The 17984-nt window shown below is 50.0% G+C and overlaps 1 long non-coding RNA gene across 2 annotated transcripts in view; it reads left to right on the forward strand.

The window, feature by feature from the left end:
• The first annotated feature begins 8983 nt into the window (after nucleotides 1-8983).
• The window catches only part of LOC119310422, a 46975-nt gene continuing 37974 nt past the window's right edge, over nucleotides 8984-17984 (forward strand). For both annotated transcript variants that reach the window (XR_005150703.1, XR_005150704.1), the window contains exon 1: nucleotides 8984-9327. This is a non-coding gene — a long non-coding RNA (uncharacterized LOC119310422). The remainder of the gene's footprint in view (nucleotides 9328-17984) is intronic.

Raw genomic sequence — 17984 nt, forward strand, 5'->3', positions numbered from 1 at the left:
CACTTCGCTTGCCGGCCTCCCACAACCTTCGGCTTGACACTAAAGGTCTTCAGCCATAGGCCGAAGTGGGGCTTGATGCGGAGGAAGACCTCGCACACGACGATAAACGCCGAGATGTTGAGGATGAAGTTCGGGGCCAGATCGTGGAAATCCAGGCCGTAATAGAACATGAGGCCCCGGACAAATGGGTGGAGTGGGAAGCCCAGTCCGTGGAGGAAATGGGTGAGAAACACCACCCTCTCATGGGGCCTAGGGGTGGGGATGAGCTGCCCCTCATCTGGGAGCCGGTGGGCGATGTCATTGGACAAGTATCCGACCTTCCTCAACTTTTTGATGTGCCCCTCTGTGACGGTGGAGGCCATCCACCCGCCTCCCGCTCCGGACATGATTGGAGAAGGTTGAGGTGGGAAGTGCGGACTTGGGCGCTGGAGCTCGAGTGCGCGGAAATGGATAAGCAAAGGAGGAAGAAGGCGTAGATGGAAAGGGTGGATCCTTATCCCCTTATATGGGCGGCCGAAACTATGTGCCCCCGCCAGCCTGGTAAAACTCGCTTATCTCCCAAGCGCCGTGATTAATGGCATGGTTGGGTTACCCACGCCCGTATTGATGAGAATCCCGGAATAAGGGGACACGATCTCTGCTTTGACAAGACGTACCAAGGAAACCGCCTCGCTAAATGCGCTGAGGTGGGATAGTAAAACGATTCGAATAAAGGCTTGGCCGTGGCATGATGTCACGCTGCGGAATACGTCAGCATATTAGATTGGAACAAATATTATTCTCTCTACGGTGGTATGTGGAACTTATTTTGCAGAGCCGGACACTATCCTTGTGTTCAACATCTTCTATGAAGTATTCGGAGGAGGAACCCGCCTTGCAATGCCGAAGACAATTTGCGCGCCAGACTCGTCGTCATTGAAGCCTGGTTCAGGGGCTACTGAGGGAGTCCCGGATTAGGGGGTGTCCGGATGACCGGACTATGACCTTTGGCCGGACTCCTAGACTATGAAGATATAAGATTGAAGACTTCGTCCCGTGTCCGGATGGGACTTTCCTTGGCGTGGAAGGCAAACTTGGCGATGCGGATATGTAGATCTCCTTCCATTGTAACCGACTCTGTGTAACCCTAGCCCTCTCCGGTGTCTATATAAACCGGAGGGTTTTAGTCCGTAGGACGAACAACAATCATACCATAGGCTAACTTCTAGGGTTTAGCCTCTCTGATCTCGTGGTAGATCTACTCTTGTACTACCCATATCATCAATATTAATCAAGCAGGAGTAGGGTTTTACCTCCATCGAGAGGGCCCGAACCTGGGTAAAAATATCGTGTCCCTTGTCTCCTGTTACCATCCGCCTAGACGCACAGTTTGGGACCCCCTACCCGAGATTTGCCGGTTTTGACACCGACACTAATCTTTCGTTAGTTCAAAACCGGTCCAAAAATCAAATTCAAAAGATGACAAACAACGAAAGTTTTCAAAACATCAAAACTAAAATGCTCGGACTGTGTCAAATATTGCATAGGTAATTATGGTGAAGTAAACACATTTTTAGAAAATGTCTAAATACTTCAAATGAACTAAAACAGAAAAGGGAATAAAGAAAAAAAAATAAAAAAAATAAATCTAAGACTAACAAAAAAGGGGGGAAACGAACCCCCAGGCTTTGGCCCAGCAGGCCACCAGCCCAACTGGGCAAGAGCCCACCCGGCTGGCCCAGGTGGCCCAGCTGCCACCTCCCCGTCTTTGTCGTCTTCTCTCCACTCCCCCACTGTTCGTTCGATCGCGCCCGCGGTCGCCGACGGACCAGCTCACCGTTCCGCGCCGCTACAGCCCCCCCGGAAGGGATAAGGATGCCGCCCGCGCCCCCTCGATCCCCTCTCCCACTTCCCCTGCCACTCCACTCGCTCTCGCCCTCTCCCCCATCTTCTGCACCGCACCCGATGCACTCGTCGTCGTGCCATCGTCGCTGTCGTGGACACCGTCGACCCCGCGCTACACTACCGCGTCCTGGAGCTTCCCCCTTGTCGTCTCCGTCGAACCCAAGGAGGAGATCAAGTCGGGGGGCATCACATCGACGCCACACCCTCCTTTCTTCCCCGGCCCCAGCCCGGATCTCGCCGACGATTACCACCGCTCCGCTGCACCTAGCGCCTCCCCGAGCAACTCGCCGTCATTGATGTGAGTAGTACCACGTTTCCCCCTTTCTCCTCCCCCTTGATTTGCTGTTGCTGCTGCTAGCTCCGCCATTGCAACAACTCCCTGCCGCCTGGCTCGTAGCCGGCGCGTCTCCGATGACCTAATGGTCACGGGACCATGCTCGCCGTCCCTACCGCACCACGTAGGCCCCGCCTAGCCGCTTAGTGCACTCGAAAGCGAGCTGTAGCCGCATGCTCGTGCTCACCCGAGTGCCACCGCCACCCTTCGTCGCCACTCCGACCAACCTCGGCCTCCCCTGCTACTGCGACTACCACCGGGCGACGCGCGTCGCTGCCCGCGTCCGATCCCCTTTGGCCACACGTCGAATGGACGCGGGAGGCGCGATCCCGAGCCCCTCCGCATCCCTGTGGTCGCCGAGACTCTCTCGCGGGCGCGCCGCCGTGGTTTGGACCTCCCTGGGGCACCGACAGGTGGGCCCAGGGTCATTAGCCACTCTCCCCGGCCCTAAAACCCCCACTGACATGTGGACCCCCCCCACTTTAACTAATTAGGATTAGTTTAAGTTAACTTTGTTAATTAACCCAGCCACTGACAGGTCGGTCCCACCTACTAATTAGACTAATTTTTAAATAAATAAAACCTGTAAATAAACCGTCTCACTGACAGAGGGGACCCACTGGTCAGTTTGACCAGCCAACAGTCAAACTTTGACTGCTGACTAGGCTGCTGACTCAGCCCCCCTGGACCCACTTGTCATCCTGTGTGTACATTGTTGTGTACACAGAGCTGGGTGCACCTAGCATTTAGTCTTTATTTTCTAATTAATAATAATTTCAGAATATTGTTTAAATCTTTGAAAAATCATATAAAATGAACCGTAAGTCGGATGGAAATAATTTATACATGAAAGTTGCTCAGAATAACATGACGAATACGGATACACAGTCCGTTTGTCAGCCACACGTCCCTAGCATAGCGAACATGAAACTTTCCCCCTCTGGTCCGTCTGTCCAAAAACACGGAACACCGGGAATACTTTCCCGGATGTTTTCCCCCTTCGTCGGTATCACCTATCCCTGTGTTAGATCACCCCTGGCACCGCGTATTACCTCGTTATGTTTTGTGATGCTTTGTTTGCTTCGTATTTACTATTTCTTCCCCCCTCTTCTTCTCCGATAGACCCCGAGACCGTTGCTGATGCCAATGAGTACGACTATGTCATCGACGATCCTTCTTCCTGTACAACAAAGCTTCCAGGCAAGCCTCCCCGTTGATCACTGGATATCGCCTATTCTTCTCTCTACTGCTTGCATTAGAGTAGTGTAGCATGTTACTGTTCGGTTACTCCTATTCTGTTGCATAACCTGTCATTGTTGCTACAGTTGTTACCCTTACCTGCAATCCTAATGCTTAGTATAGGATGCTAGTATTCCATCAGTGGCCCTACATTCTTGTCCGTCTGCCATACTATACTACTGGGCCGTGATCACTCGGGAGGTGATTGCGGGCATATGCTATAAACTTTATAATGTTACATTACTTATGATACTGTTCGGAGATGGGGGCTGAAGGGGCAGGTGGCTCCATCCCGGTAGAGGTGGGCCTGGGTTCCCGACGGCCCCCGACTGTTACTTTGTGGCGGAGCGACAGGGCAGGTTGAGACCACCTAGGAGAGAGGTGGGCCTGGCCCTGGTTGGTGTTCGCGGATACTTCAATTAACACGCTTAACGAGATCTTGGTATTTGATCTGAGTCTGGCCACTAGCCTATACGCACTAACCAACTATGCGGGAACAGTTATGGGCACTTGATGTCGTGGTATCAGCCGAAGCCTTCTTGACGTCAGCGACTGAGCGGCGCGCGTCGGATTGGACTGGAACGCCCGCTCTTGTATTAGGGAGGCTAGGTCTGCTTCCGGCCGCCCTAGCAATGTGCATGTGTGCAAAGGGCGATGGGCCCAGACCCCTGCGCCATAGGATTTAGACCGGCGTGCTGACCTCTCTGTTGTGCCTAGGTGGGGCTGCGACGTGTTGATCTTGCGAGGTCGGGCATGACCCAGGAAAGTGTGTCTGGCCAAATGGGATCGAGCGCGTTGGGTTATGTGGTGCACCCCTGCAGGGAAGTTTATCTATTCGAATAGCCGTGATCTTCGGTAACAGGACGACCCGGAGTTGTACCTTGACCTTATGACAACTAGAACCATATACTTAATAAAATACACCCTTCCAAGTGCCAGATATAACCCGGTGATCGCTCTCACACAGGGCGACGAGGGGAGGATCGCCGGGTAGGATTATGCTATGCGATGCTACTTGGAGGACTTCAATCCACTCTCTTCTACATGCTGCAAGACGGAGGCTGCCAGAAGCGTAGTCTTCGATAGGACTAGCTATCCCCCTCTTATTCTGGCATTCTGCAGTTCAGTCCACCAATATTGCCTCTTTACACATATACCCATGCATATGTAGTGTAGCTCCTTGCTTGCGAGTACTTTGGATGAGTACTCACGGTTGCTTTTCTCCCTCTTTTCCCCCTTTCCCTTCTACCTGGTTGTCACAACCAGATGCCGGAGCCCAGGAGCCAGACTCCACCGTCGATGATGACTCCTACTACACTGGAGGTGCCTACTACTACGTGCAGGCCGCTGACGATGCCCAGGAGTAGTTTAGGAGGATCCCAGGCAGGAGGCCTGCGCCTCTTTCGATCTGTATCCCAGTTTGTGCTAGCCTTCTTAAGGCAAACTTGTTTAACTTATGTCTGTACTTAGATATTGTTGTTTCCGCTGACTCGTCTATGATCGAGCACTTGTATTCGAGCCCTCGAGGCCCCTGGCTTGTATTATGATGCTTGTATGACTTATTTATGTTTTTAGAGTTGTGTTGTGATATCTTCCCGTGAGTCCCTGATCTTGATCGTACACGCTTGCGTGCATGATTAGTGTACGATTGAATCGGGGGCGTCACAACCGCGACAACTTCCGACGAGAGCTCCAGAGCGGCCAGTAGCCGGCCGGCAACCACCCCTGCTGCGTCGAGGTGATCATCGCGGCCTCTTCGCCACCATGACTGCAAGGTGTTCGACATTTTTCCCACAAAGGTATGGACAATGGAGACAAGTTTTTCTTTCATCACTTCCTTTGTTCATCGGACGATTCATCGTCGGATGATGAAGATCTTGTGGTGGCTGCACTGGTCGTTCACGACCACATTCAATGGCAGCTTCCTCGTTACAGGGGGTCAGTCCCTGGCCGTGCTCCCAACTTGAACCGTAACAGGGAGAGAGGCCACGCCCTGCTCTATGCCGATTACTTTGCGAACACCCCGCTTTTCAAGTTGGATAAATTTCGTCACCGTTTTCGTATGGCAAGGCATGTGTTCAATCGTATCCGAGAGGGAGTGGTTGCTCATGTCCCATACTTCGAGTGCAAGACGGGTGCCCTTGGCAAGCTTGGATTCTCCTCTTACTAGAAATGCACCGCGGCCATCCGCATGCTTGCATATGAAATTCTAGGTGATCTGATGGATGAGTATGTGCGTATGAGTGAGACAACATGTCTGATGTCAATGTACAAGTTCTGCCAGGCTGTGATCGAGCTGTTTGGCCCAGAATACTTGAGGCAGCCAACTGCCGCTGATACAGAGAGATTGTTGGCGACCAACGCAGTTAGAGGCTTTTCAGGCATGCTTGGCAGCATAAATTGTATGCACTGGGAGTGGAAGAACTGTCCATTTGCTTGGCAGGGCCAGTACAAGGGGCATGTTAAGGCGTGCACTGTCATATTAGAAGCGGTGGCTTCGCAGGATCTTTGGATATGGCATTCTTTCTTCGGCATGGCAGGTTCTCACAATGATATCAACGTGCTGCAGCGTTCTCCAGTCTTTGCAAGGCTTGCAGAAGGCCACTCCTCACCTGTCAACTTTTAGATCAACGGCCACCAGTACAACAAGGGATACTATCTAGCTGATGGTATATATCCTCAGTGGTCAACTTTTGTGAAGATAATCTCGAAACCCCAAGGTGAGAAGAGAAAGAGATTTGCCCAAATGCAAGAGAATGCTAGAAAGGATGTGGAACGTGCTTTTGGTGTGCTTCAATCCTGGTGGGGGTATCGTTTGAAACCCTGCACTGTCATGGGATGAAAGGAAGCTTTGGGAGGTGATGACTGCTTGTGTGATCATGCACAACATGATCGTCGAGGACGAGCGTGATGAGAGTATCTTCGACCAAGGATTTGATTATCAAGGTGAAAATATTGAGCCCCTGCACCAAAACCCGGCCGCATTTGACAGTTTGTCCAATTCCACCGTAAGATCCGTGATTGGCACACTCATTTGAATCTTCAAAATGACTTGGTTGAGCACGTGTGGGATCATATTGGCAACCAATAGATGTATTGGTTCATTTTATGTTCTGTCAAGACAATTTTGATTTGGTTGTAAAGCTATTTTATTGAAGACAATTTCGATTAGGTTGTAAAACTATTTTAATTTCCAGACAAATATTTGAACGTGCAAACTAGTTTTGATGAAAATTAAGAGCATTTTTGGCCCTGACGGATAGGATGGGGCAAACGGATGCGGCCGCGCGTTCAGCGCAGGGCCGCCGCATCCCAGGACACGCCCGGACACGACCTCATTGCCCTACCCAAACGGACAGAATCCAGATAAAACGGACGTTCGTTTGGGATCGCGCGGTGGAGTTGGCCTTATCCCCCAGTACTGTCTCCTCTCTAGCCCCTCTCCCGCTGCATCCGCCGCGTGCGTCGGCAAGCTCCTTGCAACTGCGTGACTCTGCCCACCGACCACCGCATCCGTCGCATGCATCAGCGGTTGCCGCGCGACGAAGATCGCCGCTGGTCCCGTGGCGGCCTCGGCTGGAGGAGGACGATAGGTCCACGGCGACGGACGCTCAAGTAAGAGGAGCGGCCCCAATGGCTGCGGCCTCGAGCACGGGGATAGGTGCAGGCTGGGGATGCAGGAGAGGTGCAGCGCGGGGCTTGGAGCTCCGATGAGCTGGGTGCGGCGCGACCGACGGCGACAGACGCATGGACGCGTTGATCCGGGCGCGGGTTCTCAATCCGGTCCCCTTCCGGTCGGATTCACGGCGGTGCTCATCTCCGGCGAGGTGGCCGCTGACTCGCGGGACGCGCGCAAGACGACGGGAGGAGCTCATCTCATGGGGCTGGGGCGCGAGGTCCTTTTGGCTTTGGTTGCCGGTGGCTTGACGCAGGGGTGGCGGGGGTCCGGCTCCATGGAGCCTCTTCGAGGACGAGGAAGCAGACGGCGACAACAACTTTGAGGCTGGCGGGGGCGCCGTCCCCGCGTTCGATGGTCGTGGGCTCAAACGCGGCCGCCGTTGGCTCCATCCCCTACCGGTAATTCCCCTTGAATTTTACCCCTTGAAATTGCCATGATTATCCCAGGGAGAGGCACAACCTTTTCTTTTTGAGATTTAGAGTAGTAAAGCTGCTACTCTGCTGAAACCACAAATTCAGAGATCATAAGCGGGCGGAGGCAGTCCGGTATGTCCGCAATCCTCTCATGATCTTTCGAATTCCTGTCCAACACTGCAAGCCCATCAGCAAGGGCATTGCACAATCTCCCCACGCTGCTGATACTATGATCCGAGAAGTTTGTCAGTGCTCAGTTGATGTCTCTTAGCAGTCCATAGCAAGGGGAGAGGGACTGCTTCCCTGTCATCAGTTCCTTAATCCGAATTTGGCAGTCAAGTTCCAAAATCACAGGGCCCTGTAGATCCTCGAGAGTGCATGCAACCCCATAAGGGCTGCTTTTGCTTCGGGGTGACGTATTCTGACAGATAGAAATAACAACATGCCCTCTGCTATCCCTTGCGACAACACCTGCAGAATATTCACCCGTTTCCTCCAAGTACGAGGCTACAGAATTTAGTTTGATTGATCCCAAGGTCGGCCCTGTCCAATGCAAGTGCTGCGTGGTGGGGCAGCGGGGCTGCTGTACCACAATGGCACCCACACCTTTTCCTGCTTCATGATCGATTGACCGCCACTCATTGCCGCAGATTTAAGTTCTTCAGAATACCTCGCAAGAACTGCACAGATTCCATAATCGATTCTTTGCCTGCACTGCGAATGCAGTCCTCACGCAGGCACAACCTTTTTTTGTGGTATTCATACAGATCACTTTGTATATACTTTGCAGATTGCTTGGCAATTTTTGTATCTATTCATGTGACTGTCATAGCAGGTTAGTTTCTGATGCTTGCCAGATGAATTACCTGTATATTTTTCAGTCCAACAATTCAGTGCGCTCTTAGTGCTTTGGTGTCTTTGGTTTAATCGCAAAGTGTTTACACTTGGTATCGGTTCTGTCAAAATGAATACAGCAATAACTTGGTTGAAAAAGGAACTACAACATAGCAGTGGGTACTCAGGGAATATGAATGCACAAAAGGAAAATATAGCAATAGAGGTACACCGCGCGGGTAATTTCTAGGTAGATAGGAGGAACATATGAACTTTATTGGACCCTTGTAAGTGTTTTTTGGCACATCATTGGTTATCTTCCTAAAATCTTGTTGGTAGTTAGTAACTTAGTGCGTTTGACTCTCTCTTTTATACCATGTGAGGCATATGAGTGGGGAAGCAATGGTTTGAAGGCATTCACAATAGCTTAGGTTGCAATCTATGACAGTCTCTTAAGAAATGGCTCAACCCTGATGGATTTGTTTCGGCAGTGAAATGCATCCTATTTGATCAAAATTTAGACTACATGACTGTAAAACATTGACCTTCTTCATTGCTGATTCAAATTGTATGTTGGTGTCACCTCACAGATCTAGACCCGTTTCTTCTTCTTAGCCGCGTCACCTCACCGTGTACGAGGGTGAACTCCACATGAACGTCTCCTTGAGTAAGCAGCAGAACCCACATGGCTGTTTCAATTTTCATATTCTATTTTTGTGTGTGCTGATGTTGACTTCTCTTCTCCATTGTTGACGAGCTACCCACGAATGGATTTGATCTGCACGCATGGCTATGTAGCACCGACTACCATCCACCACGGCTATGGATCATGTGATGTGGGGCCTAGACACGCTGATTGCAGAAGCCAATTTCGCCATGGTCATCACCAGCCGTTCATCCCTCAACACCAAGCGGCTGGACCGAGAATACTGCCAACCTTTTTGGTGAGCAAGAATAAATCTCCCAGTATGTGCCTAGTCCTCCATTAGGAGTAGATATTCGCTACAATAGATAATTTTGATTGGTTAATAACCACTATGTAGCAATGTAGTGGTTACACTCTTGATGGAAAAAATCCACGGAGTATAAATCATAATGGAGTCGTTTATTTTTTTTATAACTAAATAACGAGTATAAATCATCCAGTGAGTACAGTATAGATTGAGTATAAACATGATATGATATTTTACAGTAGGTGAGTAAATTAACATGACCAAACATGATTAAATGATGTATACTTGTAGTGTATGTAACATCTGCATATACTTCAGCTCAAAATAAGCACGTGCTTGTGTTTTGCTGAACTTGTTCAATAATAGGGCCGCATGCATCTTTCCGATGCAGAGGCCGGGGGATAACCTCCTTAACAATTTTTTTACTTGCTCAATTTTGAGAATGTAGATTCATTTCAGTTATGTTCTTCATTTTCTTTCATTTTTTAGTAATTTTAGAAGTACTTTGTACTTAGTATTTTATGTTTGTTGTGTGTATTTTTCAAGAGAGCCAATTTACTTAAGCAGTACACTCACTTTTTCTTCTTAAGGATTTAAATGACCAGAGTTACCAAAGTTGTCAGTTTCTTGTCATAAATGATCAAGAGTGTGTGTCCTTTAAGAAGAATAAACTGGTAGAGATATATTTCCACACAAAGGAAATTAGAAATAAATAGAACAAAAAGAGCAGTTCATACAGAACAGTAGTTTTTCAACCAATTTAAGAGCCAAGAAGGCAATCGTCTAGTTATCACACCCAACAAAGATTATATTAATTAGCAAAAGGCAGATACAATATCTTAATTATTATGTATTACATCATACATACACAGCAGATCACTTTGCATTGAATACAAAAGTTATACATGGTTGGCTGATTGAACATCACGGAACCAATTCAGAGGAGGTTTTCAGGGCAGTCGACACCTATTTTGAAAGTTCTAAATTAGGTTCGTCTTCCCAAGCATCAAGGATGTCTAAATTTCATTATAGCCCTACTATTTGTGTTAAACTTATCTTCTGATTTGTTTAAGTGTGTGCATTTAATCAAAAATCTGGACTACATAGGTGGGTCTACCTTCCATTCATTCAGTTGGGATATTATTGGTAGTAGATATACAAGTTGGAGTATTGCATATCCATTGTGAATAATTTTAGATTATTCCATCGAAGCATTTTCTCCTTATGCAATTTTTATTACATGAAATGACTTAATATTATGACTATCATGATATATTTCTTCAAAAGCATTTGTTTATTTGTTTGTTTTCTGGCATGTTAAGAATTGCATGCCAGGTTTTATTGCTATACAATGTGCTTCAGAAAATCAAGTCAGCATACAGAAAATTCAAGATAAAGCATGCTATAAATTATCAAAAAAGCCGTAAGTTGTATACATACACGAAGATGAACACCCATAAGCATAATCTGTTTCATATGAAAGGCGGATCGGGCAGTACCATTTGAATTTTGTGGTACATCTGTGCCATAAACCAGTGCGAGATTACTTGGAGCCGGCAACGAAGCATCATGATGCACTCCTACTCGTAGCTGTTAAACAATGTTGCTATATGTCAAGGTGGTTCGGTGCAACCGGTGCAGCTATGTATTCAGGTTGAACCGCATAGGCTAGATAAATATTCTCTGTAACAATATTCTCTCTCTAGTTTATCCCTTGTACTCCAAGTAGCTTATACCTTGTATCTCAAGTTTCAATCTCAACAACTTCTACGCTATCAGGGAGTCGTGCCCCTGCCTTTATAACATGCAGCCGTCGCCCTGGACCGGGTACGATGTTTCCACATGGTAATCAGAGCTTAACTCTTCCATCACATCTAGGTTTCTTCTCCTCCACCGAAGCTCCTTCCATGGCTTCCTCCAGCGCCTCCAACCCTACCCTCTCTGGCCAAGTCACCGAGCGCCTCACCCGCACCAATTACATCCTATGGCGCACCCAGATCACGCCAACTCCGCGGTGCTGGTTTCTTCGGGTACGTGAACGGGAGCATGCCGGAGCCAGCCAAGGTCATCGTCTCCAAGGACAAGGATGGCAAGGAGGAGACCATCCCGAATCCTCTACATCAACTTTGGATCAGGGAAGACCAGCAAGTACTGGGTTATCTTCTGAATAATCTGTCCAAAGAAGTGCTCGTACAGGTGACCGCGATCACCCACGCAGACGAGCTGTGGGCGGCGTTGGCGAAGATGTTCTCGTCAACCTCTCTGTCCCGCGTCAACAACATCCGCGCCACCCTCACGAACGCACAGAAGGGGACGCAATCGGTGGCCACGTACTTCGCCACCATGCACTACAAAAAAAAGACACATCCGTGACATTTTGGGCCGAACGAAATTTTTTTCTGTCATACATATGACACTTCTATGACAATAATTGTGACAAAACCTGGTATCATCATAAATGTGGTGGGCTCCTACTTCTATGACAAAAAATCATGACAGAAACTGGGCTTTTCATCCTGGGCGGGCCGGAGACGCAGCTGCATGACATTCTTTGGGCCGTCCATGACGGAAAACACCGTGGTAGAAGCGAGGGGGAGTAAAATTTCGGGGAGTTGCCGGTTACGGTGGGAGGTCGGGGGCCGAGCGATGCGCGTTTCTCTCATACACGTACGCGCGTGTGTGCGAGGCGTTGGCTCTAACTGAACCCGAGCGAGGCGTTGGGCTCTAACTGAACCCGAGCGATTGCACTGCAGGCTAAGCGTTACTGAACCCGAGCGATCGATCGATGGCTGTTAACTGAACCCGATGGAGCGATTCCTTCGCTACTGTTGTTAACTGAAGCCGATCAATTGGATGAACAGTGAGCGTTGCGGGGGGTTTGGATGAACAGTGAGCGATGGCATTGCCTCTGGATGAACAGGACCCCGTGGTGTGGAGGGCTGGATGAACAGTAGACGGTGGAGGGGTGGCCGTGGAGGGGTGGTTGAACATGACCCCGTGGTGTGGAGGGCTGGATGAACAGTAGATGGTGGAGGGCTGGATGAACAGTAGACGGTGGAGGGGTGGTTGAACAGTAGCCGGTGGAGTAGCGCGCGGTGGAGGCTGGATGAACAGGAGCCCGTGGAGGCTGGAGGAGGTCGACGGTAGCCCGTGGAGGCTGGAGGAGGTCGACGGTGGAGATGAACAGTATCCTGTGGAGTCCCATTTTGTGGTACGCCACACCCCTCCTGATGAACAGGACCCCCGTTTTGACTGTAGGAGGTCCGTTTCCTTCGTTTTGCGGTACGCCACACCCCTCCCGATCAACATGACCCCCGTTTCGACCGTAGGAGGTCCGTTTCCTCCGTTTTGCGGTACGCCACACCCATCTCGATCAACAGGACCCCTGTTTCGACCGTAGGAGGTCCGTTTCCTCCGTTTTGCGGTACGCCACACCCCTCCCGATCAACAGGACCTCGTTCCAAATGTAGGAGGTCCGTTTCCTCCGTTGTGCGGTACGCCATGCCTCGTTTCCATCGCCTATTCCGTCCAAGCCGGTTGGCTCCCACGCGTTCCGTTGCCTTCTGATGAACATGACGCATTCCGTTGCCTTCCCATGAACACGAGCATTCCGTTGGCTCCCCATGAACACAACGATGACGCTGTTTCTCCGTTCCGACCCAGCCATGTACTTATGCGCGAGTAGGCGTTCTAGACCCTGCCCGTATGCACGTACGTGGCCGTATTTTCTTTCTTGCACCCTCGCCGCTGTACATACGTGTACATGCTACGTGTGCGCCTCTACATCGACACGTGCGCGCCTCTACTACAACACGTGCGTGCCTCTACATCGACCAGTATGTACGTACACTTTCGCTACGAGAATGACAACACTACGTACGCTTCGACCAGGTGGGTCCTGACTGTCAGGCACTTCCTTTCCTACGAAGATGTAGCTGGTGGGTCCCAGCAGTCAGGGGGGCGAATCGTTTTGGTTTTTTTTGCCCGGACGCACTTCATTGCGTGTGAAAATGTAGCTGGTGGGTCCCAGCAGTCAGGGGGGAAACGTTTTTTTTTGCGAAATACTGGTGGCCCGTCCGATGGGTCCCTGCTGTCAGGTGGAGAAATAATTATTTTGCACGTAATAAGGAGGCACTTCCTTGCGGCCGCCGTAGACCCAGCTGTCAGCCTCTCCATGCACAGTACTCTTCCGATGGAAGTCAGTCGTTGACCACATTGACCACGCCGCGCAGAGAGCACCACGGCGGTGGACGACGGCGAGGCCTAGGAAGGGGATGATGCGGAGCCGGGGAACACGCAACAGTGGATGCCCACGCGAAGAGGAGTACGAGGGTGAGGCTGCCGTCGCCACAGAATAACAGGGGGTGTGGGTGAGTAGAGGGATGGCCTGGCCAGCGGTGGGAGTAGTAGGGGGCGATGAGGCCTCCGCCGCATCGCAGCCGGCCACGGGAGGCAGGAGCACGAGGCACGACCAGCGCTGGTTTGGGCGGCTGGAGCAACAAGACCAGAGGTTAAAGAAGCACTACGGTCATTGGATGGACATCGTACGGTCACTGGAGCTAGAATCGTGCATATTATTGACTAAGTTGACAAAGCCCTCCGTCCTATCAACTTAGTAGGCCCACAAGTCAGGCTGCCACTATACTGGGTCCCAGCTAACAGGCGGAGTATTCATTTTTTTGTGCGTAATAAGGAGGCACTTCCTTGCGTGCGAAGATATAGCTGGTGGGTCCGAGCTGTCAGCGGCAGTAATGTTTTTTTTGCGAAATACAGAGGCCCTTTCGGTGGGTCCCTGATGTCAGGTGGAGGAATCATTATTTTGCGTGTAATAAGGAGGCATTTCCTTGCGTGCGGCTGTGGACCCAGCTGTCGGCCTCTCCACGTACAGTTCACTTCAGATGCATGTTGGTCGTTGACCACGTTGATCAGGCCGCGCCGAGAGCACCAGGGCGGTGGACGGCGGCGAGGCCTAGGAAAGGAACGACACGGAGGCAGGGAAGACTCGGCAGTTGTTTCCCACGCGGAAGGGAGTACGACTGTACGAGGGTTTACTGGTTCGTCTGCCGTCGCCGGAGAATAACAGCAGGTGTGGGTGAGTAGAGGGATGGCTAGGCCAGCGATGGGAGTACGGTGGGGCGGTGAGGCCTGCGCGACAGCAGAGCCAGCCGCGGGGAGGAGGGAGCAGGCAGTCCAGCCGGCGCTTGTTTGAGCGGATGGAGCAGGAAGAGCAGAGATTGAAGAAGCACGACGGCCGTTGGATGGCAATTCAACAGTCACTGCTTGTGCGTCAACCTTTTTTTTAGGAAAGCCTCAAATCTGTGGAAAACAGCATACAACCCACCTGCCATTATTTCTAATAATTTACAGCCCATTTGCTAATTCTTAAGGGTTTTTTGGAGCCCATATTCTTTTTGTTAGCATTACAGCCCATACTGTGGCCACGGTTAAAAAATTATACGAAATTTAATATATTTCGGTGCGGTCCGAACTGTTTTTAATCCCGAAATTTCGACTCACATTCAAACTGATTTTAAAAATAAATGTATATCAATATAAAATCCAACAAATTCTCCACGCATAAAAATTAATGTAATTTAAAATCTCAAAATGAAAAAAAAGATATTTGAAACTAATTGCTGGTTTGATGTGTTTTAAAAATGTACAACCCATTTCTCATTACTGATGGGCCATTTTCTCGGCCAGCCGAATGAAAGCTCTCCTCGTCTTGAAAGATTTGCAGCCCAACAGGCCTGACAAAGCGACTTACTTGGCAAATCACAAAAAAACTGGGCTGTGGCCGTGGACCCAGCTGTCAGCCTCTCCACGTACAGTACTCTTCCGATGGAAGTCGTTCCTTGATCACGTTGACCACGCCGCGCGGAGAGCACCACGGCGGTGGACGACGGCGAGGCCTAGGAAGGGGACGACACGGAGCCGGGGAAGACGCGATAGTGGAAGCCCGCGCGGAGAGGAGTACGAGGGTTCACTGGTTCGGCTTCGGTGTGAGGCTGCCGTCGCCGCAGGGCCTGGCCAGCGGTGGGAATAGTAGGGGGCGGTGAGTCCTCCGCGGCAGCACAGCTGGCCACGGGAGGCAGGAGCATGAGGCACGACCGGCGCTGGTTTGGGCGGCTGGAGCAAGAAGACCAGAGGTTGAAGAAGCACTATGGCCGTTGGATGGACATCATATGGTCACTGGAGCTAGAATCGTTCATATTGACTAAGTTGACAAAGCCCTTCGTCCCCGTCAACTTAGTAGGCCCATAGGTCAGCCTCCCACCAAGGTGGGTCCCAGCTAGCAGGGGGAGTATTTATTTTTTTGTGCGTAATAAGGAGGCACTTCCAGTGGGTCCGAGCTGACAGCGGGGCGGGGGGAGGGGGGGCGTTATTTTCGTGAAATACGGTGGCCCGTCAGGTGGGTCCCAGCAGTCAGGGGGCAAACGTTTTTTTTCACAAAATACGGTGGCCCGTCCAGTGGGTCCCTGCTGTCAGTTGGAGGAATGATTATTTTCCCCGTAATAAGGAAGCACTTACTTGCTGCGGCCGTGGACCCAGCTGAGACTCTCCACGTACAATATACTTCCGATGGAAGTCGTTCCTTGACCAGTTGACCTCGCCGCTTTCCGTTGCATGCATGCGTCCATGGGCGTGGTGCGTCCCCACTGCCAGCCTCTCACGTACAGTCATATTCCGATGACTCTCGGTTGTTGACCACGTTGACCACAGCGTGTCGAGCGCACCCAGACTGGAACGGCCCGGAGATGGGGAAGACGGGGCAGTGGAGTCGGAGATGAAGAGGAGTGGGAAACTTCACTGGTTCGGGTGCGCGGCAACACAGCCGTGGTGCCGCCCACGGGAGACAGGAGCAAGAACAGAGGTTGAAGAAGGAGCACGGCTGTTGGATTAACACCCAACCGTCCAGCTGTTAGAATCATTTGTTGATTAAGTTGAGAAAGCCGTGCGTACACGTCCGCTTAGCAGGCCCACAAGTCAGTCACCAAATCTGACAGGTCCCAGCTGTCAACGGGATGAATAATTTTTTTCGCAAAACAAGGAGGCACTTCCTTCCGTGCGAAGATACAGCCGGTGGGTCCCAACTGTCAGGTGGAGGAAACATTTTTTTCCAGCTTAATAAGGAGGAACTTTCCTTGCGTGCGACCATGGACCTCGTGGGTCCCAGCCGTCAGGCTCTCCACATATAGTCCTCTTCCGATGACTCTCGTTTGTTGACCACGCCGCACCGAACACAGCGAGGCAGTGGACGACAGTGAGGCCCCAGACGGGAACGACTCGGAGATGGAAAAACGCGGCAGTGGAGTCGCAGATTGAGAGGAGGAGAAGGGTTATAACTTGTTCTGTTGCAATTCATATCAAACTCAGGTTCACAGGACACTTTCATATTTATAGCCAACATTCACTATCAACAACTCAAAAGATTCATATATACACAAGCTCAGCATATCTATGCATCCAAATGATTGATAGATCACACGACAATATTCATACATAATTCACAAAAAGATTTAGATATACACATGTTCAGTATGTTTATGCATCCAAATGATTGAGATCACATCCAATATGATCCATGGACGAACTTTAATTACCTAGGGTACAGAATGGTAAATGGTGTTCAATCAGAGGTACTTCTTGCTAAAATTAGTTCTTGTACGAGTAAACTTTCGAGTACATAAGAGGCAGCACAGACAATCTAAACTTTGCTTGTAGGTTTATCCTCAAATAGTGGCCTTGTGCCGAGGGAGGTTTGAGCAACTTGGCCACTACTTTCATCCAACTAGTTTACTGGCTCATCTTGGTCCTGTATCTCGCCAAAATTCGACATTGCAGACGAGAAAGGAGGCGGTTGAGAAAATGAACCATCCAAATTTTTTGTGCAGTTCAACTGAAATGGAGCATCCTTAGCGTGCAGACTGATTAAGTGCCAGATGAATATACGCGTCAACCAACTTGTCTGGAATCTTTAGACTCCATGCCATATAGTTCGCTACCATATGTGCCGACAACCAAAAGGCACAAGTTAGGACCAAAGACTGGACTGCGTTTTTCTGGGCTATGCACCAAGCAATATTTTTGGCGTTCACTCTCCAAATACTTGGAGTTTGACAATTGGTTGACGCCGGTTGATACTCGAATGAATATAGGCACTTCTTGTCAACATCAATGCTTGTCCGAGTGAACTTTGGAGTACATAGCAGCAGCATAAGTACCTGTCCATCTGATCATTTTGTGCAGTTCTACTGAAATCACCTGATGTAATGATGTGCCTGCGAGTTCAGGCTCCAAATTACTCCTTTATGAAATCGGCAAACAGTAGCACAATACCAAATTTCCAATACATATGACAGGCACAATAATCAGGATAAAGACCAGTACCAACCTGTGTGAGGTAGCATATCAATTACTATTTCCTTTGACTGGAAGCCGAGATAAGCCAAGCGACTGACAACAAAGGAAGAAAGGAAGCGGAGATTAGCGACTGACAGGAAAGGACGGAAGCTATCGAGGCAATGAAGCACACAAAGTTTTTGTGCAGTTCCACCAAAATCGAGCATCCCTGTTGGCACATATATTGAGAGAGTGAGATTACTGTAATAGTGGGACTAGTTGATGAAACATACACTAACAAATAG

This window comes from Triticum dicoccoides, chromosome 1B, assembly GCF_002162155.2.
Source record: "Triticum dicoccoides isolate Atlit2015 ecotype Zavitan chromosome 1B, WEW_v2.0, whole genome shotgun sequence".
NCBI lineage: Eukaryota > Viridiplantae > Streptophyta > Magnoliopsida > Poales > Poaceae > Triticum > Triticum dicoccoides.